Source organism: Ambystoma mexicanum, chromosome 8 (genome assembly GCF_040938575.1).
Source record: "Ambystoma mexicanum isolate Mex_15411 chromosome 8, UKY_AmexF1_1, whole genome shotgun sequence".
NCBI lineage: Eukaryota > Metazoa > Chordata > Amphibia > Caudata > Ambystomatidae > Ambystoma > Ambystoma mexicanum.
The window spans coordinates 732,290,140-732,312,398 of record NC_090929.1 but is presented as its reverse complement, the minus strand read 5'-3'; the positions used below and the strand labels follow the sequence as shown (position 1 = coordinate 732,312,398).

Sequence of the window (22,259 nt, the reverse complement as noted above, 5' to 3'; positions counted from 1 at the left end):
GACATCAAAGTCAGCAGTCACCTGCATTTGATGTGAGTATTTAGATGTTAATTGTGTAATGTATGAAATGTAACATATAGTCTGTGTACACTTTGTATGAAAAGTGTACATTTATTTGCTGTGGCACAAGTAAGGACTCCCCCCTGCCTGAGATCCTTAGCTAGCAAGGGGCCAGAAAGATAACAGACTCGAGATTGCAGAGCCTTTTTGGAAAGTCCCTAATATCCCTGTCCCCCAAAACCCTATCTGTCACTGCCAAACCCTGGTATTCACCATCCTGCAGCGGTCACACCTCATCATCCCCTTTTGGTGGCAATGGTGCCATGCATTTCTTTGAGGAATCCACATTCCACCTTCCATCTTTACTGCTCTTAATTTCATTGTGAAGAATCCCCTGCAGGGTTGCAGCATCTTTATTTATTAATCAATTTGTATAGCGCTCCAAGCCCAAAGGCATCTAGGCGCTTTTCTTGACAGACAACAAGCAGTCGTTAATGCAGTACAATACAATACTTAGTGATCATAACAGGTCAGGTTATTCTGAACGTTGATGTGATACTGTTAGGGAGAAATCTCATAAATGTGCTGGTTCCCTTCACCTAAGAGACCCCCAGCAACTTTGCTGGATTTTTGAGGACTTGATTTTATTACCTGGAAAGAGTGTGAGCCTTTTTCCCCACACTTTCATGTGTTTAATGTGTGTTTTACACTTGTGTTCTTTGAATATGGGGTTTTAGATAACTCAGTAGGCATCATCTTTTCATGTGTGTTACACAGCACCTCCAGTGCAGTGACACAGGGATGTATTTTAGACTTCCCAAAGGTTTAAATACCTTCTCTGGGATAAACTACTGTTTCCCAGAGAATGTAAAGTGAAATTGACTTTACTAGTCTTTCCAAATTCCTAGACCCAGCACACACCATCTTACAATGGAATGCTGGAGGGGTACCTAGTATCCCCTCTGTCTAAATACTCATGTAGCAGTCAAATGCTACCCTTTGCTTTTGAAAAGGCTGGTGGCAGTGGTTTTACAACAGACTACCGTGATTTTTCCCGACCGCGAACATCGGTTGCGAAAAATCACGGGATCCATGTTTTTCAAGCTAGCGCCTTAAACCCCTTTGTTTAAACAGGTCCCGGTCTTCTTTTTTCACCATTTCTTTTTGGAAGGGTCCTTCTAGTGTTTATCTCTGCACGCCAAGCCAGGTTTGGTCCCTTTGTTCGTGTGCCTTTGGCAGGTTTCAGGACTGAAGACCACCTTTGGCGTCTGAGTGTCTGGGGTGGGCAGGAAGTGGGGTAGGTGCCCGAAACTCCCTGTGCTTAGTCTCCTAGGAGACCCAAATGTACTGTGCCGTGATTGGCTGGCTGACTGTCCGGCAAGGACAGCCACCCTGCTGGGTGAGTGACAGCTAGGCTGGAATGAAAGGGAGAGAACTGTTTAAAAGGCGAGTCTCTTGGACTGGAAAGCAGAGTCGACCACTGGAACGAAAGAACCGAAGACGAGCTGGAAGAGGACGGCTGCTGCAACTTCTGGACCGTTGGTTTGCCCGGTGAAGCCCTGCTGCAGGTCCGTATTGGCACCCTCCATTCGAAAGAGAAGCTCCTTCAAGGACGACTTCCTCCTTTGAGTTGGTGGGACCAATCAACTCATAAGACACTTGAATGCCATTCTCAAGGCTGGTTAGGATTAACCAGGGAGAGGGACACCAGTTTGTGTTCTTGAATCTACAGCTTCTGGAACTGAAATGACTCCATCTTGTTTGCTTTCTTCAACGATTCCGTGCAGTGCAGGAGTCCCCCGACGTCCTCCCGCTTGTCCCCACGACTGATGCCCAGGAACAGCGAGATCTGCAGGAGCTGCCAAGAACTAACGACTTCAGCAGCATTTGTTTCTTCATAAAAAAGGTACTGTGCCAACCCGATTGAGAGAATGGCACTCTCGCGGTGAAAGTTTGTGAAACTTTCCCAACTTACAAGCCTAATCAGCTTGGACCCCACAAATGATTATTTTTCGCCTAAACTACTTCTGAGAACGTTTGCAAAGACTTTACCGTTTGATAGCAGAACTGCTCTTTCCTATCCAGAACACTAGCCCATTGACTTTGGCCTGGCCTATTGACTTGAATTGAACTCCTCTGGTGAATTGAAACTATTTGCACTGTTTAATAAGTATATGTGATCTATTCTACTTACTTTTGTCCCTTTTGCTCAATGCTAAGTAACTGAACTGCCATTTTGCTCCTATTTCAGGGGAGCTCAAATTCTTAGAGTTTTGTATTGAAGTGTATTGGTATATAATATTAAGTTGTCTTCTACTAGTGAAATGTTTTCTAAATGATTGTGTATTAAATTAAGAAGTGTTTTATCAAGAAACCTTGAGTATAAGTGTGTTCTTGAACCACTGTGATTGAAGGTCCTCTGTGTAACTACTTGTACTGCTCACATTCACTCTTGAGATAAGCCTGACTGCTCAGCTCGCTACCAAAAGAAAAAAACTGTGTGGTACAGACGTATACCAAATGTTGGTCTTGCTTACACCTGTAGTCCTAATTGTATGTGGTGGTCCCAGACAGTACTGCATGCAATTCTGCTTAACACTGGTGTACAGCGGTGAGGATAAAGTATAGTTATTACATTGAGAGTGCTGCTCTTACTTTTGTTCAAATAACCTTCACAAGGATGAGCTTCACTAGAAAAGCAATTGTTTTATAATTCCAGATATGGATAACTTCAAACAGGAAGCCCTGATCATTCTTATAGTAGATCAACTGAAAGATATGTGTAAAGTCAGTTGCCTCTCTGTTAGGGTGAGAAAAATGAATTGATTGAGAAATTGTTGAATCATCAAAGAATGGGAGGTAGAGCTATAACCCCTATCCCCCCAGAAAATGTGGATAATGTTGATGAATGAGGATAATAATGATTCAGAGTCAGGCTATTATTGATGAGTTAGAAGAGTCAGAGGAGTCTCAGGATGTGAGCCCCAATGCACCTTTACTAGCTTTAGGCCCTCAAGCTATAACCAGAGGGACCCTACCAGGTCCAGTACTGAGTCCAGAATTTGTCTCTCTTGAAAAAAGGAGCCTTGAGTTAGAATTTAAAAGGCTCCAAATACAAACTGACAGAAAACATCAAGAACTCAGGCTCAGAGAAATGGAGTTGAATCATGAACTTCAAATTAAGAAAATGGTCCCTTGAGAATGGTCCTCTCCCAGAGTCTTCGAGGTCTTCCAGTCCTAAGAGGCCTTGCATGCCTAAAGCAGCTGTGAGTATGTATGAGGTGAGACTTGATATTTTAGATTGGTTGGCTGCTTTTGAATATGGCTATGGGATTCAGGGTTTCAATAGGAATCAGTTGATTGCTTGGCTTTTGTTTAGGCTTCCACAGGTTGCAACTGATGCTGTAATGGAGGTGGGGGAACTTGAAAGATTGGAGTATGAAAATGTGAAGCTAGCTTTGATTTGGGAAAACTCCTTCCCATCCCTTAAGAGGTTTAGGACCCTCAAAAAGCATGTCGGTACCCCTTGGGATACCTGGGTGTGTGAATGTTTGAAAAACTTAGATGGCTGGGTAAAGGGTTACAGAGTTAACACTTTTGAAGGAATGAGAAATCTATTTTTGTTGGAATCTATTTTTGATGCCTGCTCACCTAAGCTGAGACAACACGTGGCTAACTCTAAAGAAATTGAACCAAAAAAGTTAGCAAAGGCTGCTGACTTGTGGGTTGCCAACAGGACTACTCACAAGAATTCTGGGGCAACTCAGACAAAGGATGATGGGAAACAGCACAAAAAAGATAGTTTTAGGGAGAATTCTCTGTTTAGGCTGAATTTCCTAACCTAGTGAGTCCCCTAGCAGCTTTGCTGGATTTCTGGAGTTTGTTTTTTTTCTCCTGCCAAGAGTGAGTCTCTTTTCCTCACACTCTTGGACATGATTTGAGGGGTTCCTTTGACTGTTAATGTGTTTTATGGGCTATGGGGTCTTTTACTCCATAGGGTCTCATGTGTTTTTACTAAGTGTGTTACACAGCACCCTCAGTGCAGTGACACAGGGATGTCATAGAGACACCCCACCATAGACTCCATACCCTGGGACTGACTACTGTCTCTCAGGGCATGTAAAGTCACCATTGGCTTTACTAGTCCCAAATTATGAACAGAAACCAGTACAAACCATCATATTGTGGACGTACTGGTTGGGGCAATTCGATTGGCCCGGGGTCTGTTATTCGAGGGGGCACATCTCCGTCCCCCCTGATCGAGTTTTGGCTGGTGGCAGTTGATACTACTTATTATATTCGACCGCGAATATATCTCTATGGGATTTTCCCATTGTTCGAGGCTACCAACTTTAATTATTTAATTCTCATAGCCTCGAACATACTGCCGGTTTATTTATTTAATATTAATTCGCCGGTTGGTATTTTTTACCAGAACTCGATTCTAAAATGGCGTTTGTGTTCTCTTCTGTGACTCCAACCCAAGTTGAGCCCTTTGTTCCACTTTTTGGCGGGGTTCTCCACAGAAGCCTCCAAAAGTGGTGCCACTCTGTCTGGGTACCACAGGCGGTGTGGGGGGGGGTTTAGGCACTCTGGACTGAGTTACCTTGGTAACTCAAGTCGCACTCTTGTGTGATTGGCCCAAGTGGTGAGCCGGCCGGCTCACCACTCAGCATGTTTGATTGACAGCTAGGCTGAGTGAATGGGGGTGTGCTGCATAAAAGCAGGGCTTTTGGGACTGGAACTTGATCGAGCCTGATCGAGCGATGAGCGTGGTATCATGTTGCAAGTGGCTGCATGGCTTGGCTTACTAAATGCAAATGCATAAGAGTAATATTCTTAGTATTTCTAGAGCCTACGGCCACACCACACTGAATGCGCCGATCTTGGAAGCTAAGCAGTGTTGGGTCTAGTTAGTACCTGGATGGGAGACGGCCTGGGAATACCAGGTGCTGTAGGCTTTTTTGTGCTCCAAGTTCAGGAAGTGAGCCATTTCTCAATTGCCTTTCAAAACTGCAAGGTCTAGCCGACTAGATGCTTAAAAGTACAGAACTCACCAGGCCCAGAGCCTACGGCCACACCACACTGAATTCGTCTGATCTTGGAAGCTAAGCAGTGTCAGGCCTTGTTAGTACCTGGATGGGAGACCGCCTGGGAATACCAGGTGCTGTAGGCTTTTTTGTGCTCCAAGTTCAGGAAGTAAGCCATTTCTCAATTTGCTTTCAAAACTTCAAGGTCTAGCCGACTAGATGCTTAAAAGTACAAAACTCACTAGGCCCAGAGCCTATGGCCACACCACACTGAATGCACCCAATCTCGGAAGCTACGCAGTGTCGGGCCTAGTTAGTGCCTGGATGGGAGACAGCCTGGGAATACCAAGTGCTGTAGGCTTTTTTGTGCTCCAAGTTCGGGAAGTGAGCCATTTCTCAATTGCCTTTCAAAAGTGCAAGGTCTAGCCGACTAGATGCTTAAAAGTACAAAACTCACTAAGCCCAGAGCCTACGGCCACACCACACTGAATGCGCCCAATCTCGTCTGATCTCAGAAGCTAAGCAGTGTCGGGCCTAGTTAGTACCTGGATGGGAGACCTCCTGGGAATACCAGGTGCTGTAGGCTATTTTGTGCTCCATGATTAGTAATTGCGCAACTTCTCAATTACTTTTCAAATTTGGTATGTTTCCAAAATAATTGTATCCCGTTTTATAGCGGAAATGTTGGACAACATCATGAGGGCTGGAGCTACCTATTTACATAGAATTAGCATACAGGTAGTGTGGTCATGGGTAATAAATCGACTTTCACATGTAATGCAGTACAGAGAATATTGAGTCCTTCAAGAGGCATGAAAGAAAGCCATTATTGTGTTGATTGTTCTCTCCACCTCCCTGCAACAGAAACAGGATGGATGGATTAAAGTTATCCTACCAGACATAGGAGTCCTGAATGGGCCCACCAGTCTTATATATCTCGCCTGATCGAGCGCTGATCGAGCGATGAGCGTGGTATCATGTTGCAAGTGGCTGCATGGCTTAGCTTACTAAATGCAAATGCATAAGAGTAATATTCTTAGCATTTCTAGAGCCTACGGCCACACCACACTGAATGCGCCCGATCTCGTCTGATCTCGGAAGCTAAGCAGTGTTGGGCCTAGTTAGTACCTGGATGGGAGACCGCCTGGGAATACCAGGTGCTGTAGGCTTTTTTGTGCTCCAAGTTCAGGAAGTGAGCCATTACTCAATTGCCTTTCAAAACTGCAAGGTCTAGCCGACTAGATGCTTAAAAGTACAAAACTCACTAGGCCCAGAGCCTACGGCCACACCACACTGAATGCGCCCTGATATCGGAAGCTAAGCAGTGTCGGGCATAGTTAGTACCTGGATGGGAGACCGCCTGGGAATACCAGGTGCTGTAGGCTTTTTTGTGCTCCAAGTTCAGGAAGTGAGCCATTTCTCAATTGCCTTTCAAAACTGCAAGGTCTAGCCGACTAGATGCTTAAAAGTACAAAACTCACTAGGCCCAGAGCCAACGGCCACACCACACTGAATGCGCCCGATCTCAAAAGCTAAGCAGTGTCAGGCCTAGTTAGTACCTGGATGGGAGACAGCCTGGGAATACCAGGTGCTGTAGGCTTTTTTGTGCTCCAAGTTCAGGAAGTGAGCAATTTCTCAATTGCCTTTCAAAACTGCAAGGTCTAGCCGACTAGATGCTTAAAAGTACAAAACTCACTAGGCCCAGAGCCTACGGCCACACCACACTGAATGCGCCCGATCTCGTCTGATCTCGGAAGCTAAGCAGTGTCGGGCCTGGATGGGAGACCGCCTGGGAATACCAAGTGCTGTAGGCTTTTTTGTGTTCCAAGTTCAGGAAGTGAGCCATTTCTCCATTGCCTTTCAAAACTGCAAGGTCTAGCCGACTAGATGCTTAAAAGTACAAAACTCACTAGGCCCAGAGCCTACGGCCACACCACACTGAATGCGCCCGATCTCTTCTGATCTCGGAAGCTAAGAAGTGTCAGGCCTAGTTAGTACTTGGATGGGAGACCGCGTGGGAATACCAGGTGCTGGAGGCTATTTTGTGCTCCATGATTAGTAATTGCGCAACTTCTCAATTACTTTTCAAATTTGGTATGTTTCCATAATAATTGTATCCCGTTTTATAGCGGAAATGTTGGACAACATCATGAAGGCTGCAGCTACCTATTTACATAGAATTAGCATACAGGTAGTGTGGTCATGGGTAATACATCGACTTTCACATGTAATGCAGTACAGAGAATCTTGAGTCCTTCAAGAGGCATGAAAGAAAGCCATTATTGTGTTGATTGTTCTCTCCACCTCCCTGCAACAGAAACAGGATGGATGGATTAAAGTTATCCTACCAGACATAGGAGTCCTGAATGGGCCCACCAGTCTTATACATCTCGCCTGATCGAGCGATGAGCGTGGTATCATGTTGCAAGTGGCTGCATGGCTTAGCTTACTAAATGCAAATGCATAAGAGTAATATTCTTAGCATTTCTAGAGCCTACAGCCACACCACACTGAATGCGCCCGATCTCGTCTGATCTCGGAAGCTAAGCAATGTCGGGCCTAGTTAGTACCTGGATGGGAGACTGCCTGGGAATACCAGGTGCTGTAGGCTCTTTTGTGCTCCAAGTTCAGGAAGTGAGCCATTTCTCAATTGTAAGGTCTAGCCGACTAGATGCTTAAAAGTACAAAACTCACTAGGCCCAGAGCCTACGGCCACACCACACAGAATGCGCCCGATCTCGTCTGATCTTGGAAGCTAAGCAGTGTTGGGCCTAGTTAGTACCTGGATGGGAGACCGCCTGGGAATACCAGGTGCTGTAGGCTTTTTTTGTGCTCCAAGTTCAGGAAGTGAGCCATTTCTCCATTGCCTTTCAAAACTGCAAGGTCTAGCCGACTAGATGCTTAAAAGTACAAAACTCACTAGGCCCAGAGCCTACGGCCACACCACACTGAATGCGCCCGAGCTCGTCTGATCTCGTAAGCTAAGCAGTGTCGAGAGTAGTTAGTACCTGGATGGAAGACCGCCTGGGAATACCAGGTGCTGTAGGCTTTTTTTGTGCTCCAAGTTCAGGAAGTGAGCCATTTCTCAATTGCCTTTCAAAACTGCAAGGTCTAGCCGACTAGATGCTTAAAAGTACAAAACTCACTAGGCCCAGAACCTACGGCCACACCACACTGAATGCGTCTGATCTCGGAAGCTAAGCAGTATCGAGCCTAGTTACTACCTGGATGGGAGACCGCCTGGGAATACCAGGTGCTGTAGGCTTTTTTGTGCTCCAAGTTCAGGAAGTGAGCCATTTCTCAATTGCCTTTCAAAACTGCAAGGTCTAGCCGACTAGATGCTTAAAAGTACAAAACTCACTAGGCCCAGAGCCTACCGCCACACCACACTGAATGCGGCCAATCTCGGAAGCTAAGAAGTGTCAGGCCTAGTTAGTACTTGGATGGGAGACCGCCTGGGAATACCAGGTGCTGTAGTCTATTTTGTGCTCCATGATTAGTAATTGCGCAACTTCTCAATTACTTTTCAAATTTGGTATGTTTCCATAATAATTGTATCCCGTTTTATAGCGGAAATGTTGGACAACATCATGAGGGCTGCAGCTACCTATTTACATAGAATTAGCATACAGGTAGTGTGGTCATGGGTAATACATCGACTTTCACATGTAATGCAGTATAGAGAATATTGAGTCCTTCAAGAGGCATGAAAGAAAGCCATTATTGTGTTGATTGTTCTCTCCACCTCCCTGCAACAGAAACAGGATGGATGGATTAAAGTTATCCTACCAGACATAGGAGTCCTGAATGGGCCCACCAGTATTATATATCTCGCCTGATCGAGCGATGAGCGTGGTATCATGTTGCAAGTGGTTGCATGGCTTAGCTTACTAAATGCAAATGCATAAGAGTAATATTCTTAGCATTTCTAGAGCCTACGGCCACACCACACTGAATGCGCCTGATCTCAGAAGCTAAGCAATGTCGGGCCTAGTTAGTACCTGGATGGGAGACCGCCTGGGAATACCAGGTGCTGTAGGCTTTTTTGTGCTCCAAGTTCAGGAAGTGAGCAATTTCTCAATTGCTTTTCAAAACTGCAAGGTCTAGCCGACTAGATGCTTAAAAGTACAAAACTCACTAGGCCCAGAGCCTACGGCCACACCACACTGAATGTGCCCAATCTCGTCTGATCTCGGAAGCTAAGCAATGTCGGGCCTAGTTAGTACTTGGATGGGAGACCGCCTGGGAATACCAGGTGCTGTAGGCTTTTTTGTGCTCCAAGTTCAGGAAGTGAGCCATTTCTCAATTGCCTTTCAAAACTGCAACGTCTAGCCGACTAGATGCTTAAAAGTACAAAACTCACTAGGCCCAGAGCCTACGGCCACACCACACTGAATGCGCCCTGATATCGGAAGCTAAGCAGTGTTGGGCATAGTTAGTACCTGGATGGGAGACCGCCTGGGAATACCAGGTGCTGTAGGCTTTTTTGTGCTCCAAGTTCAGGAAGTGAGCCATTTCTCAATTGCCTTTCAAAACTGCAAGGTCTAGCCGACTAGATGCTTAAAAGTACAAAACTCACTAGGCCCAGAGCCAACGGCCACACCACACTGAATGCGCCCGATCTCAGAAGCTAAGCAGTGTCAGGCCTAGTTAGTACCTGGATGGGAGACAGCCTGGGAATACCAGGTGCTGTAGGCTTTTTTGTGCTCCAAGTTCAGGAAGTGAGCCATTTCTCAATTGCCTTTCAAAACTGCAAGGTCTAGCCGACTAGATGCTTAAAAGTACAAAACTCACTCGGCCCAGAGCCTACGGCCACACCACACTGAATGCGCCCGATCTCGTCTGATCTCGGAAGCTAAGCAGTGTCGGGCCTGGATGGGAGACCGCCTGGGAATACCAAGTGCTGTAGGCTTTTTTGTGTTCCAAGTTCAGGAAGTGAGCCATTTCTCAATTGCCTTTCAAAACTGCAAGGTCTAGCCGACTAGATGCTTAAAAGTACAAAACTCACTAGGCCAAGAGCCTACGGCCACACCACACTGAATGCGCCCGATCTCGTCTGATCTTGGAAGCTAAGAAGTGTCAGGCCTAGTTAGTACTTGGATGGGAGACCGCCTGGGAATACCAGGTGCTGTAGGCTATTTTGTGCTCCATGATTAGTAATTGCGCAACTTCTCAATTACTTTTCAAATTTGGTATGTTTCCATAATAATTGTATCCCGTTTTATAGCGGAAATGTTGGACAACATCATGAGGGCTGCAGCTACCTATTTACATAGAATTAGCATACAGGTAGTGTGGTCATGGGTAATACATCGACTTTCACATGTAATGGGGTACAGAGAATATTGAGTCTTTCAAGAGGCATGAAAGAAAGCCATTATTGTGTTGATTGTTCTCTCCACCTCCCTGCAACAGAAACAGGATGAATGGATTAAAGTTATCCTACCAGACATAGGAGTCCCGAATGGGCCCACCAGTCTTATATATCTCGCCTGATCGAGCGATGAGCGTGGTATCATGTTGCAAGTGGCTGCATGGCTTAGCTTACTAAATGCAAATGCATAAGAGTAATATTCATAGCATTTCTAGAGCCTACGGCCACACCACACTGAATGCGCCCGATCTCGTCTGATCTCGGAAGCTAAGCAGTGTCGGGCGTAGTTAGTACCTGCATGGGAGACGGCCTGGGAATACCAGGTGCTGTAGGCTTTTTTTGTGCTCCAAGTTCAGGAAGTGAGCCATTTCTCAATTTCCTTTCAAAACTGCAAGGTCTAGCCGACTAGATGCTTAAAAGTACAAAACTCACTAGGCCCAGAGCCTACGGCCACACCACACTGAATGCGCCTGATCTTGGAAGCTAAGCAGTGTTGGGCCTAGTTAGTACCTGGATGGGAGACTGCCTGGGAATACCAGGTGCTGTAGGCTTTTTTGTGCTCCAAGTTCAGGAAGTGAGCCATTTCTCCATTGCCTTTCAAAACTGCAAGGTCTAGCCGACTAGATGCTTAAAAGTACAAAACTCACTAGGCCCAGAGCCTACCGCCACACCACACTGAATGCGCCTGATCTCGTCTGATCTCGGAAGCTAAGCAGTGTCGGGCCTAGTTAGTACCTGGATGGGAGACGGCCTGGGAGTTCCAGGTGCTGTAGGCTCTTTTGTGCTCCAAGTTCAGGAAGTGAGCCATTTCTCAATTGCCTTTCAAAACTGCAAGGTCTAGCCGACTAGATGCTTAAAAGTACAAAACTCACTAGGCCCAGAGCCTACGGCCACACCACACTGAATGTGCCCAATCTCGTCTGATCTCGGAAGCTAAGCAATGTCGGGCCTAGTTAGTACTTGGATGGGAGACCGCCTGGGAATACCAGGTGCTGTAGGCTATTTTGTGCTCCATGATTAGTAATTGCGCATCTTCTCAATTACTTTTCAAATTTGGTATGTTTCCATAATAATTGTATCCCGTTTTATAGCGGAAATGTTGGACAACATCATGAGGGCTGGAGCTACCTATTTACATAGAATTAGCATACAGGTAGTGTGGTCATGGGTAATAAATCGACTTTCACATGTAATGCAGTACAGAGAATATTGAGTCCTTCAAGAGGCATGAAAGAAAGCCATTATTGTGTTGATTGTTCTCTCCACCTTCCTGCAACAGAAACAGGATGGATTAAAGTTATCCTACCAGACATAGGAGTCGTGAATGGGCCCACCAGTCTTATATATCTCGCCTGATCGAGCGCTGATCGAGCGATGAGCGTGGTATCATGTTGCAAGTGGCTGCATGGCTTAGCTTATTAAATGCAAATGCATAAGAGTAATATTCTTAGCATTTCTAGAGCCTACGGCCACACCACACTGAATGCGCCCGATCTCGTCTGATCTTGTAAGCTAAGCAGTGTTGGGCCTAGTTAGTACCTGGATGGGAGACTGCCTGGGAATACCAGGTGCTGTAGGCTTTTTTTGTGCTCCAAGTTCAGGAAGTGAGCCATTTCTCAATTGCCTTTCAAAACTGCAAGGTCTAGCCAACTAGATGCTTAAAAGTACAAAACTCACCATGACCGGAGCCTACGGCCACACCACACTGAATGCGCCTGATCTCGGAAGCTAAGCAGTGTCGGGCCTAGTTAGTACCTGGATGGGAGACCGCCTGGGAATACCAGGTGCTGTAGGCTTTTTTGTGCTCCAAGTTCAGGAAGTGAGCCATTTCTCAATTGCCTTTCAAAACTGCAAGGTCTAGCCGACTAGATGCTTAAAAGTACAAAACTCACTAGGCCCAGAGCCTACGGCCACACCACACTGAATGCGCCCAATCTCGTCTGATCTTGGAAGCTAAGCAGTGTTCGGCCTAGTTAGTACCTGGATGGGAGACCGCCTGGGAATAACAGGTGCTGTAGGCTTTTTTGTGCTCCAAGTTCAGGAAGTGAGCCATTTCTCAATTGCCTTTCAAAACTGCAAGGTCTAGCCGACTAGATGCTTAAAAGTACAAAACTCACTAGGCCCAGAGCATACGGCCACACCACACTGAATGCGCCCGAACTCGTCTGATCTCGGAAACTAAGCAGTGTCCGGCCTAGTTAGTACCTGGATGGGAGACCGCCTGGGAATACCAGGTGCTGTAAGCTTTTTTGTGCTCCAAGTTCAGGAAGTGAGCCATTTCTCAATTGCCTTTCAAAACTGCAAGGTCTAGCCGACTAGATGCTTAAAAGTACAAAACTCACTAGGCCCAGAGCCTACGGCCACACCACACTGAATGCGCCCGATCTCGTCTGATCTCAGAAGCTAAGCAGTGTCAGGCCTATTTAGTACCTGGATGGGAGACCGCCTGGGAATACCAGGTGCTGTAGGCTTTTTTGTGCTCCAAGTTCAGGAAGTGAGCCATTTCTCAATTGCCTTTCAAAACTGCAAGGTCTAGCCAACTAGATGCTTAAAAGTACAAAACTCACTAGGCCCAGAGCCTACGGCCACACCACACTGAATGTGCCCGATCTCGTCTGATCTCAGAAGCTAATCAGTGTCGGGCCTAGTTAGTACCTGGATGGGAGACCGCCTGGGAATACCAGGTGCTGTAGGCTTTTTTGTGCTCCAAGTTCAGGAAGTGAGCCATTTCTCAATTGCCTTTCAAAACTGCAAGGTCTAGCCGACTAGATGCTTAAAAGTACAAAACTCACTAGGCCCAGAGCCTACGGCCACACCACACTGAATGCGCCCGATCTCGTCTGATCTCAGAAGCTAAGCAGTGTCGGGCCTAGTTAGTACCTGGATGGGAGACCGCCTGGGAATACCAGGTGCTGTAGGCTATTTTGTGCTCCAAGTTCAGGAAGTGAGCCATTTCTCAATTGCCTTTCAAAACTGCAAGGTCTAGCCGACTAGATGCTTAAAAGTACAAAACTCACTAGGCCCAGAGCCTACGGCCACACCACACTGAATTCGTCTGATCTCGGAAGCTAAGCAGTGTCGGGCCTAGTTAGTACCTCAATGGGAGACCACCTGGGAATACCAGGTGCTGTAGGCTTTTTTGTGCTCCAAGTTCAGGAAGTGAGCCATTTCTCAATTGCCTTTCAAAACTGCAAGGTCTAGCCGACTAGATGCTTAAAAGTACAAAACTCACTAGGCCCAGAGCCTACGGCCACACCACACTGAATGCGTCTGATCTCAGAAGCTAAGCAGTGTCGGGCCTAGTTAGTACCTGGATGGGAGACCGCCTGGGAATACCAGGTGCTGTAGGCTATTTTGTGCTCCATGATTAGTAATTGCGCAACTTCTCAATTACTTTTCAAATTTGGTATGTTTCCAAAATAATTGTATCCTGTTTTATAGCGGAAATGTTGGACAACGTTATGAGGGCTGGAGCTACCTATTTACATATAATTAGCATACAGGTAGTGTGTTCATGGGTAATAAATCGACTTTCACATGTAATGCAGTACAGAGAATATTGAGTCCTTCAAGAGGCTTGAAAGAAAGCCATTATTGTGTTGATTGTTCTCTCCACCTCCCTGCAACAGAAACAGGATGGATGGATTAAAGTTATCCTACCAGACATAGGAGTCCTGAATGGGCCCACCAGTCTTATAAATCTCGCCTGATCGAGCGCTGATCGAGCGATGAGCGTGGTATCATGTTGCAAGTGGCTGCATGGCTTAGCTTACTAAATGCAAATGCATAAGAGTAATATTCTTAGCATTTCTAGAGCCTATGGCCACACCACACTGAATGCGCCTGATCTCGTCTGATCTCGGAAGCTAAGCAGTGTCGGGCCTAGTTAGTATCTGGATGGGAGACTGCCTGGGAATACCAGGTGCTGTAGGCTTTTTTGTGCTCCAAGTTCAGGAAGTGAGCCATTTCTCAATTGCCTTTCAAAACTGTAAGGTCTAGCCGACTAGATGCTTAAAAGTAAAAAACTCACTAGGCCCAGAGCCTACGGCCACACCACACTGAATGCACCCGAACTCGTCTGATCTCGGAAACTAAGCAGTGTCGGGCCTAGTTAGTACCTGGATGGGAGACTGCCTGGGAATACCAGGTGCTGTAAGTTTTTTTGTGCTCCAAGTTCAGGAAGTGAGCCATTTCTCAATTGCCTTTCAAAACTGCAAGGTCTAGCCGACTAGATGCTTAAAAGTACAAAACTCACTAGGCCCAGAGCCTACGGCCACACCACACTGAATGCGCCCGATCTCGTCTGATCTCTGAAGCTAAGCAGTGTCAGGCCTAGTTAGTACCTGGATGGGAGACCGCCTGGGAATACCAGGTGCTGTAGGCTTTTTTGTGCTCCAAGTTCAGGAAGTGAGCCATTTCTCAATTGCCTTTCAAAACTGCAAGGTCTAGCCGACTAGATGCTTAAAAGTACAAAACTCACTAGGACCAGAGCCTACGGCCACACCACACTGAATGCGTCTGATCTCGGAAGCCAAGCAGTGTCGGGCCTAGTTAGTACCTGGATGGGAGACCGCCTGGGAATACCAGGTGCTGTAAGCTTTTTTGTGCTCCAAGTTCAGGAAGTGAGCCATTTCTCAATTGCCTTTCAAAACTGCAAGGTCTAGCCGACTAGATGCTTAAAAGTACAAAACTCACCAGGCCCAGAGCCTAGGGCCACACCACACTGAATGCGTCTGATCTCGGAAGCTAAGCAGTGTCGGGCCTAGTTAGTACCTGGATGGGAGACCGCCTGGGAATACCAGGTGCTGTAGGCTTTTTTGTGCTCCAAGTTCAGGAAGTGAGCCATTTCTCAATTGCCTTTCAAAACTGCAAGGTCTAGCCGACTAGATGCTTAAAAGTACAAAACTCACCAGGCCCAGAGCCTACGGCCACACCACACTGAATGCGCCCGATCTCGTCTGATCTTGGAAGCTAAGCAGTGTCGGGCCTAGTTAGTACCTGGATGGGAGACCGCCTGGGAATACCAGGTGCTGTAAGCTTTTTTGTGCTCCAAGTTCAGGAAGTGAGCCATTTCTCAATTGCCTTTCAAAACTGCAAGGTCTAGCCGACTAGATGCTTAAAAGTACAAAACTCACTAGGCCCAGAGCCTACGGCCACACCACACTGAATGCGCCCGATCTCGTCTGATCTCAGAAGCTAAGCAGTGTCGGGCCTAGTTAGTACCTGGATGGGAGACCGCCTGGGAATACCAGGTGCTGTAGGCTTTTTTGTGCTCCAAGTTCAGGAAGTGAGCCATTTCTCAATTGCCTTTCAAAACTGCAAGGCTAGCCGACTAGATGCTTAAAAGTACAAAACTCACTAGGTCCAGAGCCTACGGCCACACCACACTGAATGAGCCCGATCTCGTCTGATCTCGGAAGCTAAGCAGTGTTGGGCCTAGTTAGTACCTGGTTGGGAGACTGCCTGGGAATACCAGGTGCTGTAGGCTATTTTGTGCTCCATGATTAGTAAATGCGCAACTTCTCAATTACTTTTCAAATTTGGTATGTTTCCATAATAATTGTATCCCATTTTATAGCGGAAATGTTGGACAACATCATGAGGGCTGGAGCTACCTATTTACATAGAATTAGCTTACAGGTAGTGTGGTCATGGGTAATAAATCGACTTTCACATGTAATGCAGTACAGAGAATATTGAGTCCTTCAAGAGGCATGAAAGAAATCCAATATTGTGTTGATTGTTCTCTCCACCTCCCTGCAACAGAAACAGGATGGATGGATTAAAGTTATCCTACCAGACATAGGAGTCCTGAATGGGCCCACCAGTCTTATATATCTCGCCTGATCGAGCGCTGATCGAGCGATGAGCGTGGTATCATGTTGCAAGTGGCTGCATGGCTTAGCTTACTAAATGCAAATGCATAAGAGTAATATTCTTAGCATTTCTAGAGCCTACAGCCACACCACACTGAATGCGCCCGATCTCGTCTGATCTCTGAAGCTAAGCAGTGTCGGGCCTAGTTAGTACCTGGATGGGAGACCGCCTGGGAATACCAGGTGCTGTAGGCTTTTTTGTGCTCCAAGTTCAGGAAGTGAGCCATTTCTCAATTGCCTTTCAAAACTGCAAGGTCTAGCCGACTAGATGCTTAAAAGTACAAAACTCACGAGATCTAGAACCTACGGCCACACCACACTGAATGCGCCCGATCTTGTCTGATCTCGGAAGCTAAGCAGTGTCGGGCCTAGTTAGTACCTGGATGGGAGACTGCCTTGGAATACCAGGTGCTGTAGGCTATTTTGTGCTCCATGATTAGTAATTGCGCAACTTCTCAATTACTTTTCAAATTTGGTATGTTTCCAAAATAATTGTATCCCGTTTTATAGCGGAAATGTTGGACAACATCATGAGGGCTGGAGCTACCTATTTACATAGAACTAGCATACAGGTAGTGTGGTCATGGGTAATAAATCGACTTTCACATGTAATGCAGTACAGAGAATATTGAGTCCTTCAAGAGGCATGAAAGAAAGCCATTATTATGTTGATTGTTCTCTCCACCTCCCTGCAACAGAAACAGGATGGATGGATTAAAGTTATCCTACCAGACATAGGAGTCCTGAATCGGCCCACCAGTCTTATATATCTCGCCTGATCGAGCGCTGATCGAGCGATGAGCGTGGTATCATGTTGCAAGTGGCTGCATGGATTAGCTTACTAAATGCAAATGCATAAGAGTAATATTCTTAGCATTTCTAGAGCCTATGGCCACACCACACTGAATGCGCCCGATCTCGTCTGATCTCGGAAGCTAAGCAGTGTCGGGCCTAGTTAGTACCTGGATGGGAGACTGCCTGGCAATACCAGGTGCTGTAGGCTCTTTTGTGCTCCAAGTTCAGGAAGTGAGCCATTTCTCAATTGCCTTTCAAAACTGCAAGGTCTAGCCGACTAGATGCTTAAAAGTACAAAACTCACTAGGCCTAGAGCCTACGGCCACACCACACTGAATGCGCCCGATCTCGTCTGATCTCAGAAGCTAAGCAGTGTTGGGCCTAGTTAGTACCTGGATGGGAGACCGCCTGGGAATACCAGGTGCTGTAGGCTTTTTTGTGCTCCAAGTTCAGGAAGTGAGCCATTTCTCCATTGCCTTTCAAAACTGCAAGGTCTAGCCGACTAGATGCTTAAAAGTACAAAACTCACTAGGCCCAGAGCCTTTGGCCACACCACACTGAATTCGTCTGATCTCGGAAGCTAAGCAGTGTCGGGCCTAGTTAGTACCTGGATGGGATTCCGCCTGGGAATACCAGGTGCTGTAGGCTGTTTTGTGCTCCATGATTAGTAATTGCGCAACTTCTCAATTACTTTTCAAATTTGGTATGTTTCCATAATAATTGTATCCCGTTTTATAGCGGAAATGTTGGACAACATCATGAGGGCTGGAGCTACCTATTTACATAGAATTAGCATACAGGTAGTGTGGTCATGGGTAATAAATCGACTTTCACATGTAATGCAGTACAGAGAATATTGAGTCCTTCAAGAGGCACGAAAGAAAGCCATTATTGTGTTGATTGTTCTCTCCACCTCCCTGCAACAGAAACAGGATGGATGGATTAAAGTTATCCTACCAGACATAGGAGTCCTGAATGGGCCCACCAGTCTTATATATCTCGCCTGATCGAGCGATGAGCGTGGTATCATGTTGCAAGTGGCTGCATGGCTTAGCTTACTAAATGCAAATGTATAAGAGTAATATTCTTAGCATTTCTAGAGCTTACGGCCACACCACACTGAATGCGCCCGATCTTGTTTAATCTCGGAAGCTAAGCAGTGTTGGGCCTAGTTAGTACCTGGATGGGAGACTGCCTGGGAATACCAGGTGCTGTAGGCTTTTTTGTGCTCCAAGTTCAGGAAGTGAGCCATTTCTCCATTGCCTTTCAAAACTGCAAGGTCTAGCCGACTAGATGCTTAAAAGTACAAAACTCACTAGGCCCAGAGCCTACGGCCACACCACACTGAATGCGCCCGATCTCGTCTGATCTCCGAAGCTAAGCAGTATCGGGCCTAGTTAGTGCCTGGATGGGAGACCGCCTGGGAATACCAGGTGCTGTAGGCTTTTTTGTGCTCCAAGTTCAGGAAGTGAGCCATTTCTCAATTGCCTTTCAAAACTGCAAGGTCTAGCCGACTAGATGCTTAAAAGTACAAAACTCACTAGGCCCAGAGCCTACAGCCACACCACACTGAATGCGCCCGATCTCGTCTGATCTCGGAAGCTAAGCAGTATCGGGCCTAGTTAGTACCTGAATGGGAGACCGCCTGGGAATACCAGGTGCTGTAGGCTTTTTTGTGCTCCAAGTTCAGGAAGTGAGCCATTTCTCAATTGCCTTTCAAAACTGCAAGGTCTAGCCGACTAGATGCTTAAAAGTACAAAACTCACTAGGCCCAGAGCCTACGGCCACAACACACTGAATGCGCCTGATCTTGTCTGATCTCGGAAGCTAAGAAGTATCAGGCCTAGTTAGTACTTGGATGGGAGACCGCCTGGGAATACCAGGTGCTGTAGGCTATTTTGTGCTCCATGATTAGTAATTGCGCAACTTCTCAATTACTTTTCAAATTTGGTATGTTTCCATAATAATTGTATCCCGTTTTATAGCAGAAATGTTGGACAACATCATGAGGGGCTGGAGCTACCTATTTACATAGAATTAGCATACAGGTAGTGTGGTCATGGGTAATAAATCGACTTTCACATGTAATGCAGTACAGAGAATATTGAGTCCTTCAAGAGGCATGAAAGAAAGCCATTATTGTGTTGATTGTTCTCTCCACCTCACTGAAACAGAAACAGGATGGATGGATTAAAGTTATCCTACCAGACATAGGAGTCCTGAATGGGCCCACCAGTCTTATATATCTCGCCTGATCGAGCGCTGATCGAGCGATGAGCGTGGTATCATGTTGCAAGTGGCTGCATGGCTTAGCTTACTAAATGCAAATGCATAAGAGTAATATTCTTAGCTTTTCTAGAGCCTATGGCCACACCACACTGAATGCGCCCGATCTCGTCTGATCTCGGAAGCCAAGCAGTGTTGGGCCTAGTTAGTACCTGGATGGGAGACTGCCTGGGAATACCAGGTGCTCTAGGCTCTTTTGTGCTCCAAGTTCAGGAAGTGAGCCATTTCTCAATTGCCTTTCAAAACTGCAAGGTCTAGCCGACTAGATGCTTAAAAGTACAAAACTCACTAGGCCCAGAGCCTACGGCCACACCACACTGAATGCGCCCGATCTCGTCTGATCTCGGAAGCTAAGCAGTGTTGGGCCTAGTTAGTACCTGGATGGTAGACCGCCTGGGAATACCAGGTGCTGTAGGCTTTTTTGTGCTCCAAGTTCAGGAAGTGAGCCATTTCTCCATTGCCTTTCAAAACTGCAAGGTCTAGCCGACTAGATGCTTAAAAGTACAAAACTCACTAGGCCCAGAGCCTACGGCCACACCACACTGAATGCACCCGATCTCCTCTGATCTCGGAAGCTAAGCAGTATCGGGCCTAGTTAGTACCTGGATGGGAGACCGCCTGGGAATACCAGGTGCTGTAGGCTTTTTTGTGCTCCAAGTTCAGGAAGTGAGCCATTTCTCAATTGCCTTTCAAAACTGCAAGGTCTAGCCGACTAGATGCTTAAAAGTACAAAACTCACTAGGCCCAGATCCTACGGCCACACCACACTGAATGCGCCCGATCTCGTCTGATCTCGGAAGCTAAGCAGTGTCAGGCCTAGTTAGTACCTGGATGGGAGACCGCCTGGGAATACCAGATGCTGTAGGCTTTTTTGTGCTCCAAGTTCAGGAAGTGAGCCATTTCTCAATTGCCTTTCAAAACTGCAAGGTCTAGCCGACTAGATGCTTAAAAGTACAAAACTCACTAGGCCCAGAGCCTACGGCCACACCACACTGAATGCGCCCGATCTCGTCTGATCTCGGAAGCTAAAAAGTGTCAGGCCTAGTTAGTACTTGGATGGGAGACCGCCTGGGAATACCAGGTGCTGTAGGCTATTTTGTGCTCCATGATTAGTAATTGCGCAACTTCTCAATTACTTTTCAAATTTGGTATGTTTCCATAATAATTGTATCCCGTTTTATAGCGGAAATGTTGGACAACATCATGAGGGCAGGAGCTACCTATTTACATAGAATTAGCATACAGGTAGTGTGGTCATGGGTAATAAATCGACTTTCACATGTAATGCAGTACAGAGAATATTGAGTCCTTCAAGAGGCATGAAAGAAAGCCATTATTGTGTTGATTGTTCTCTCCACCTCCCTGCAACAGAAACAGGATGGATGGATTAAAGTTATCCTACCAGACATAGGAGTCCTGAATGGGCCCACCAGTCTTATATATCTCGCCTGATCGAGCCTGATCGAGCGATGAGCGTGGTATCATGTTGCAAGTGGCTGCATGGCTTAGCTTACTAAATGCAAATGCATAAGAGTAATATTCTTAGCATTTCTAGAGCCTACGGCCACACCACACTGAACGCGCCCGATCTCATCTGATCTTGGAAGCTAAGCAATGTCGGGCCTAGTTAGTACCTGGATGGGAGACCGCCTGGGAATACCAGGTGCTGTAGGCTTTTTTGTGCTCCAAGTTCAGGAAGTGAGCCATTTCTCAATTGCCTTTCAAAACTGCAAGGTCTAGCCGACTAGATGCTTAAAAGTACAAAACTCACGAGATCTAGAACCTACGGCCACACCACACTGAATGCGTCTGATCTCGGAAGCTAAGCAGTGTCGGGCCTAGTTAGTATCTGGATGGGAGACCGCCTGGGAATACCAGGTGCTGTAGGCTATTTTGTGCTCCATGATTAGTAATTGCGCAACTTCTCAATTACTTTTCAAATTTGGTATGTTTCAGAAATAATTGTATCCCGTTTTATAGCGGAAATGTTGGACAACATCATGACGGCAGGAGCTACCTATTTACATATAATTAGCATACAGTTAGTGTGTTCATGGGTAATAAATCGACTTTCACATGTAATGCAGTACAGAGAATATTGAGTCCTTCAAGAGGCATGAAAGAAAGCCATTATTGTGTTGATTGTTCTCTCCACCTCCCTGCAACAGAAACAGGATGGATGGATTAAAATTATCCTACCAGACATAGGAGTCCTGAATGGGCCCACCAGTCTTATATATCTCGCCTGATCGAGCGCTGATTGAGCGATGAGCGTGGTATCATGTTGCAAGTGGCTGCATGGCTTAGCTTACTAAATGCAAATGCATAAGAGTAATATTCTTAGCTTTTCGATAGCCTACGGCCACACCACACTGAATGCGCCCGATCTCGTCTGATCTCGGAAGCTAAGCAGTGTCGGGCCTAGTTAGTACCTGGATGGGAGACTGCCTGGGAATACCAGGTGCTGTAGGCTTTTTTGTGCTCCAAGTTCAGGAAGTGAGCCATTTCTCAATTGCCTTTCAAAACTGCAAGGTCTAGCCGACTAGATGCTTAAAAGTACAAAACTCACTAGGCCCAGAGCCTACGGCCACACCACACTGAATGTGCCCAATCTCGTCTGATCTCGGAAGCTAAGCAGTGTCGGGCCTAGTTAGTACCTGGATGGGAGACCACCTGGGAATACCAGGTGCTGTAGGCTATTTTGTGCTCCATGATTAGTAATTGCGCAACTTCTCAATTACTTTTCAAATTTGGTATGTTTCCAAAATAATTGTATCCCGTTTTATAGCGGAAATGTTGGACAACATCATGAGGGCTGGAGCTACCTATTTACATAGAACTAACATACAGGTAGTGTGGTCATGGGTAATAAATCGACTTTCACATGTAATGCAGTAC

The 22,259-nt window shown here is 46.3% G+C and overlaps 29 non-coding genes and 26 pseudogenes across 29 annotated transcripts; all 55 read left to right on the top strand.

Moving 5' to 3' along the window:
- The first annotated feature begins 4,853 nt into the window (after positions 1–4,853).
- On the top strand, positions 4,854–4,961 carry LOC138474812 (5S ribosomal RNA; annotated as a pseudogene).
- A 106-nt stretch (positions 4,962–5,067) lies between these two features.
- Positions 5,068–5,176, top strand: LOC138474804 (5S ribosomal RNA; annotated as a pseudogene).
- A 321-nt stretch (positions 5,177–5,497) lies between these two features.
- Positions 5,498–5,616, top strand: LOC138480201 (5S ribosomal RNA). Its single transcript, XR_011273906.1, has one exon. It is a non-coding gene; the product is annotated as a 5S ribosomal RNA (ribosomal RNA).
- A 464-nt stretch (positions 5,617–6,080) lies between these two features.
- Positions 6,081–6,199, top strand: LOC138476061 (5S ribosomal RNA). Its single transcript, XR_011270146.1, has one exon. It is a non-coding gene; the product is annotated as a 5S ribosomal RNA (ribosomal RNA).
- A 106-nt stretch (positions 6,200–6,305) lies between these two features.
- Positions 6,306–6,415, top strand: LOC138474777 (5S ribosomal RNA; annotated as a pseudogene).
- A 321-nt stretch (positions 6,416–6,736) lies between these two features.
- Positions 6,737–6,844, top strand: LOC138474821 (5S ribosomal RNA; annotated as a pseudogene).
- A 106-nt stretch (positions 6,845–6,950) lies between these two features.
- Positions 6,951–7,069, top strand: LOC138473924 (5S ribosomal RNA; annotated as a pseudogene).
- Positions 7,070–7,522: 453 nt separating this feature from the next.
- On the top strand, positions 7,523–7,641 carry LOC138479903 (5S ribosomal RNA). The gene has a single exon (XR_011273635.1). It is a non-coding gene; the product is annotated as a 5S ribosomal RNA (ribosomal RNA).
- A 93-nt stretch (positions 7,642–7,734) lies between these two features.
- Positions 7,735–7,853, top strand: LOC138479744 (5S ribosomal RNA). The gene has a single exon (XR_011273490.1). It is a non-coding gene; the product is annotated as a 5S ribosomal RNA (ribosomal RNA).
- A 107-nt stretch (positions 7,854–7,960) lies between these two features.
- Positions 7,961–8,079, top strand: LOC138474773 (5S ribosomal RNA; annotated as a pseudogene).
- Positions 8,080–8,963: 884 nt separating this feature from the next.
- Positions 8,964–9,072, top strand: LOC138474346 (5S ribosomal RNA; annotated as a pseudogene).
- Positions 9,073–9,178: 106 nt separating this feature from the next.
- Positions 9,179–9,297, top strand: LOC138480348 (5S ribosomal RNA). The gene has a single exon (XR_011274031.1). It is a non-coding gene; the product is annotated as a 5S ribosomal RNA (ribosomal RNA).
- Positions 9,298–9,403: 106 nt separating this feature from the next.
- Positions 9,404–9,513, top strand: LOC138474774 (5S ribosomal RNA; annotated as a pseudogene).
- A 106-nt stretch (positions 9,514–9,619) lies between these two features.
- On the top strand, positions 9,620–9,728 carry LOC138474807 (5S ribosomal RNA; annotated as a pseudogene).
- Positions 9,729–9,834: 106 nt separating this feature from the next.
- LOC138474819 (5S ribosomal RNA) lies at positions 9,835–9,942 on the top strand (annotated as a pseudogene).
- A 106-nt stretch (positions 9,943–10,048) lies between these two features.
- Positions 10,049–10,167, top strand: LOC138480411 (5S ribosomal RNA). Its single transcript, XR_011274089.1, has one exon. It is a non-coding gene; the product is annotated as a 5S ribosomal RNA (ribosomal RNA).
- A 453-nt stretch (positions 10,168–10,620) lies between these two features.
- LOC138473891 (5S ribosomal RNA) lies at positions 10,621–10,739 on the top strand (annotated as a pseudogene).
- Positions 10,740–10,846: 107 nt separating this feature from the next.
- Positions 10,847–10,955, top strand: LOC138474683 (5S ribosomal RNA; annotated as a pseudogene).
- A 106-nt stretch (positions 10,956–11,061) lies between these two features.
- On the top strand, positions 11,062–11,180 carry LOC138473920 (5S ribosomal RNA; annotated as a pseudogene).
- A 106-nt stretch (positions 11,181–11,286) lies between these two features.
- On the top strand, positions 11,287–11,405 carry LOC138480347 (5S ribosomal RNA). The gene has a single exon (XR_011274030.1). It is a non-coding gene; the product is annotated as a 5S ribosomal RNA (ribosomal RNA).
- Positions 11,406–11,865: 460 nt separating this feature from the next.
- LOC138480342 (5S ribosomal RNA) lies at positions 11,866–11,984 on the top strand. Its single transcript, XR_011274026.1, has one exon. It is a non-coding gene; the product is annotated as a 5S ribosomal RNA (ribosomal RNA).
- A 107-nt stretch (positions 11,985–12,091) lies between these two features.
- LOC138474311 (5S ribosomal RNA) lies at positions 12,092–12,200 on the top strand (annotated as a pseudogene).
- Positions 12,201–12,306: 106 nt separating this feature from the next.
- LOC138480336 (5S ribosomal RNA) lies at positions 12,307–12,425 on the top strand. Its single transcript, XR_011274020.1, has one exon. It is a non-coding gene; the product is annotated as a 5S ribosomal RNA (ribosomal RNA).
- Positions 12,426–12,531: 106 nt separating this feature from the next.
- On the top strand, positions 12,532–12,650 carry LOC138474034 (5S ribosomal RNA; annotated as a pseudogene).
- A 106-nt stretch (positions 12,651–12,756) lies between these two features.
- LOC138480402 (5S ribosomal RNA) lies at positions 12,757–12,875 on the top strand. The gene has a single exon (XR_011274080.1). It is a non-coding gene; the product is annotated as a 5S ribosomal RNA (ribosomal RNA).
- Positions 12,876–12,981: 106 nt separating this feature from the next.
- LOC138480282 (5S ribosomal RNA) lies at positions 12,982–13,100 on the top strand. The gene has a single exon (XR_011273978.1). It is a non-coding gene; the product is annotated as a 5S ribosomal RNA (ribosomal RNA).
- Positions 13,101–13,206: 106 nt separating this feature from the next.
- On the top strand, positions 13,207–13,325 carry LOC138479041 (5S ribosomal RNA). Its single transcript, XR_011272852.1, has one exon. It is a non-coding gene; the product is annotated as a 5S ribosomal RNA (ribosomal RNA).
- Positions 13,326–13,431: 106 nt separating this feature from the next.
- LOC138474748 (5S ribosomal RNA) lies at positions 13,432–13,540 on the top strand (annotated as a pseudogene).
- Positions 13,541–13,646: 106 nt separating this feature from the next.
- On the top strand, positions 13,647–13,755 carry LOC138474338 (5S ribosomal RNA; annotated as a pseudogene).
- Positions 13,756–14,219: 464 nt separating this feature from the next.
- On the top strand, positions 14,220–14,338 carry LOC138480349 (5S ribosomal RNA). The gene has a single exon (XR_011274032.1). It is a non-coding gene; the product is annotated as a 5S ribosomal RNA (ribosomal RNA).
- A 106-nt stretch (positions 14,339–14,444) lies between these two features.
- Positions 14,445–14,563, top strand: LOC138473906 (5S ribosomal RNA; annotated as a pseudogene).
- Positions 14,564–14,669: 106 nt separating this feature from the next.
- Positions 14,670–14,788, top strand: LOC138480217 (5S ribosomal RNA). Its single transcript, XR_011273920.1, has one exon. It is a non-coding gene; the product is annotated as a 5S ribosomal RNA (ribosomal RNA).
- A 106-nt stretch (positions 14,789–14,894) lies between these two features.
- On the top strand, positions 14,895–15,003 carry LOC138474757 (5S ribosomal RNA; annotated as a pseudogene).
- Positions 15,004–15,109: 106 nt separating this feature from the next.
- On the top strand, positions 15,110–15,218 carry LOC138474716 (5S ribosomal RNA; annotated as a pseudogene).
- Positions 15,219–15,324: 106 nt separating this feature from the next.
- On the top strand, positions 15,325–15,443 carry LOC138479890 (5S ribosomal RNA). The gene has a single exon (XR_011273623.1). It is a non-coding gene; the product is annotated as a 5S ribosomal RNA (ribosomal RNA).
- Positions 15,444–15,549: 106 nt separating this feature from the next.
- On the top strand, positions 15,550–15,668 carry LOC138479040 (5S ribosomal RNA). Its single transcript, XR_011272851.1, has one exon. It is a non-coding gene; the product is annotated as a 5S ribosomal RNA (ribosomal RNA).
- Positions 15,669–15,773: 105 nt separating this feature from the next.
- On the top strand, positions 15,774–15,892 carry LOC138480095 (5S ribosomal RNA). The gene has a single exon (XR_011273809.1). It is a non-coding gene; the product is annotated as a 5S ribosomal RNA (ribosomal RNA).
- A 464-nt stretch (positions 15,893–16,356) lies between these two features.
- Positions 16,357–16,475, top strand: LOC138479279 (5S ribosomal RNA). Its single transcript, XR_011273068.1, has one exon. It is a non-coding gene; the product is annotated as a 5S ribosomal RNA (ribosomal RNA).
- A 106-nt stretch (positions 16,476–16,581) lies between these two features.
- Positions 16,582–16,700, top strand: LOC138473867 (5S ribosomal RNA; annotated as a pseudogene).
- Positions 16,701–17,164: 464 nt separating this feature from the next.
- LOC138480388 (5S ribosomal RNA) lies at positions 17,165–17,283 on the top strand. The gene has a single exon (XR_011274068.1). It is a non-coding gene; the product is annotated as a 5S ribosomal RNA (ribosomal RNA).
- A 106-nt stretch (positions 17,284–17,389) lies between these two features.
- Positions 17,390–17,508, top strand: LOC138478643 (5S ribosomal RNA). The gene has a single exon (XR_011272491.1). It is a non-coding gene; the product is annotated as a 5S ribosomal RNA (ribosomal RNA).
- Positions 17,509–17,614: 106 nt separating this feature from the next.
- LOC138474803 (5S ribosomal RNA) lies at positions 17,615–17,723 on the top strand (annotated as a pseudogene).
- A 453-nt stretch (positions 17,724–18,176) lies between these two features.
- LOC138473892 (5S ribosomal RNA) lies at positions 18,177–18,295 on the top strand (annotated as a pseudogene).
- A 106-nt stretch (positions 18,296–18,401) lies between these two features.
- Positions 18,402–18,520, top strand: LOC138473898 (5S ribosomal RNA; annotated as a pseudogene).
- A 106-nt stretch (positions 18,521–18,626) lies between these two features.
- Positions 18,627–18,745, top strand: LOC138479748 (5S ribosomal RNA). The gene has a single exon (XR_011273494.1). It is a non-coding gene; the product is annotated as a 5S ribosomal RNA (ribosomal RNA).
- A 106-nt stretch (positions 18,746–18,851) lies between these two features.
- LOC138474691 (5S ribosomal RNA) lies at positions 18,852–18,970 on the top strand (annotated as a pseudogene).
- Positions 18,971–19,435: 465 nt separating this feature from the next.
- On the top strand, positions 19,436–19,554 carry LOC138480311 (5S ribosomal RNA). The gene has a single exon (XR_011273998.1). It is a non-coding gene; the product is annotated as a 5S ribosomal RNA (ribosomal RNA).
- A 106-nt stretch (positions 19,555–19,660) lies between these two features.
- On the top strand, positions 19,661–19,779 carry LOC138477891 (5S ribosomal RNA). Its single transcript, XR_011271808.1, has one exon. It is a non-coding gene; the product is annotated as a 5S ribosomal RNA (ribosomal RNA).
- Positions 19,780–19,885: 106 nt separating this feature from the next.
- LOC138479102 (5S ribosomal RNA) lies at positions 19,886–20,004 on the top strand. The gene has a single exon (XR_011272907.1). It is a non-coding gene; the product is annotated as a 5S ribosomal RNA (ribosomal RNA).
- Positions 20,005–20,110: 106 nt separating this feature from the next.
- On the top strand, positions 20,111–20,229 carry LOC138473855 (5S ribosomal RNA). The gene has a single exon (XR_011268963.1). It is a non-coding gene; the product is annotated as a 5S ribosomal RNA (ribosomal RNA).
- Positions 20,230–20,335: 106 nt separating this feature from the next.
- LOC138480293 (5S ribosomal RNA) lies at positions 20,336–20,454 on the top strand. The gene has a single exon (XR_011273981.1). It is a non-coding gene; the product is annotated as a 5S ribosomal RNA (ribosomal RNA).
- Positions 20,455–20,917: 463 nt separating this feature from the next.
- LOC138479746 (5S ribosomal RNA) lies at positions 20,918–21,036 on the top strand. Its single transcript, XR_011273492.1, has one exon. It is a non-coding gene; the product is annotated as a 5S ribosomal RNA (ribosomal RNA).
- A 106-nt stretch (positions 21,037–21,142) lies between these two features.
- LOC138474761 (5S ribosomal RNA) lies at positions 21,143–21,251 on the top strand (annotated as a pseudogene).
- A 464-nt stretch (positions 21,252–21,715) lies between these two features.
- LOC138478544 (5S ribosomal RNA) lies at positions 21,716–21,834 on the top strand. The gene has a single exon (XR_011272402.1). It is a non-coding gene; the product is annotated as a 5S ribosomal RNA (ribosomal RNA).
- A 106-nt stretch (positions 21,835–21,940) lies between these two features.
- LOC138479899 (5S ribosomal RNA) lies at positions 21,941–22,059 on the top strand. Its single transcript, XR_011273631.1, has one exon. It is a non-coding gene; the product is annotated as a 5S ribosomal RNA (ribosomal RNA).
- Positions 22,060–22,259: the final 200 nt, after the last annotated feature.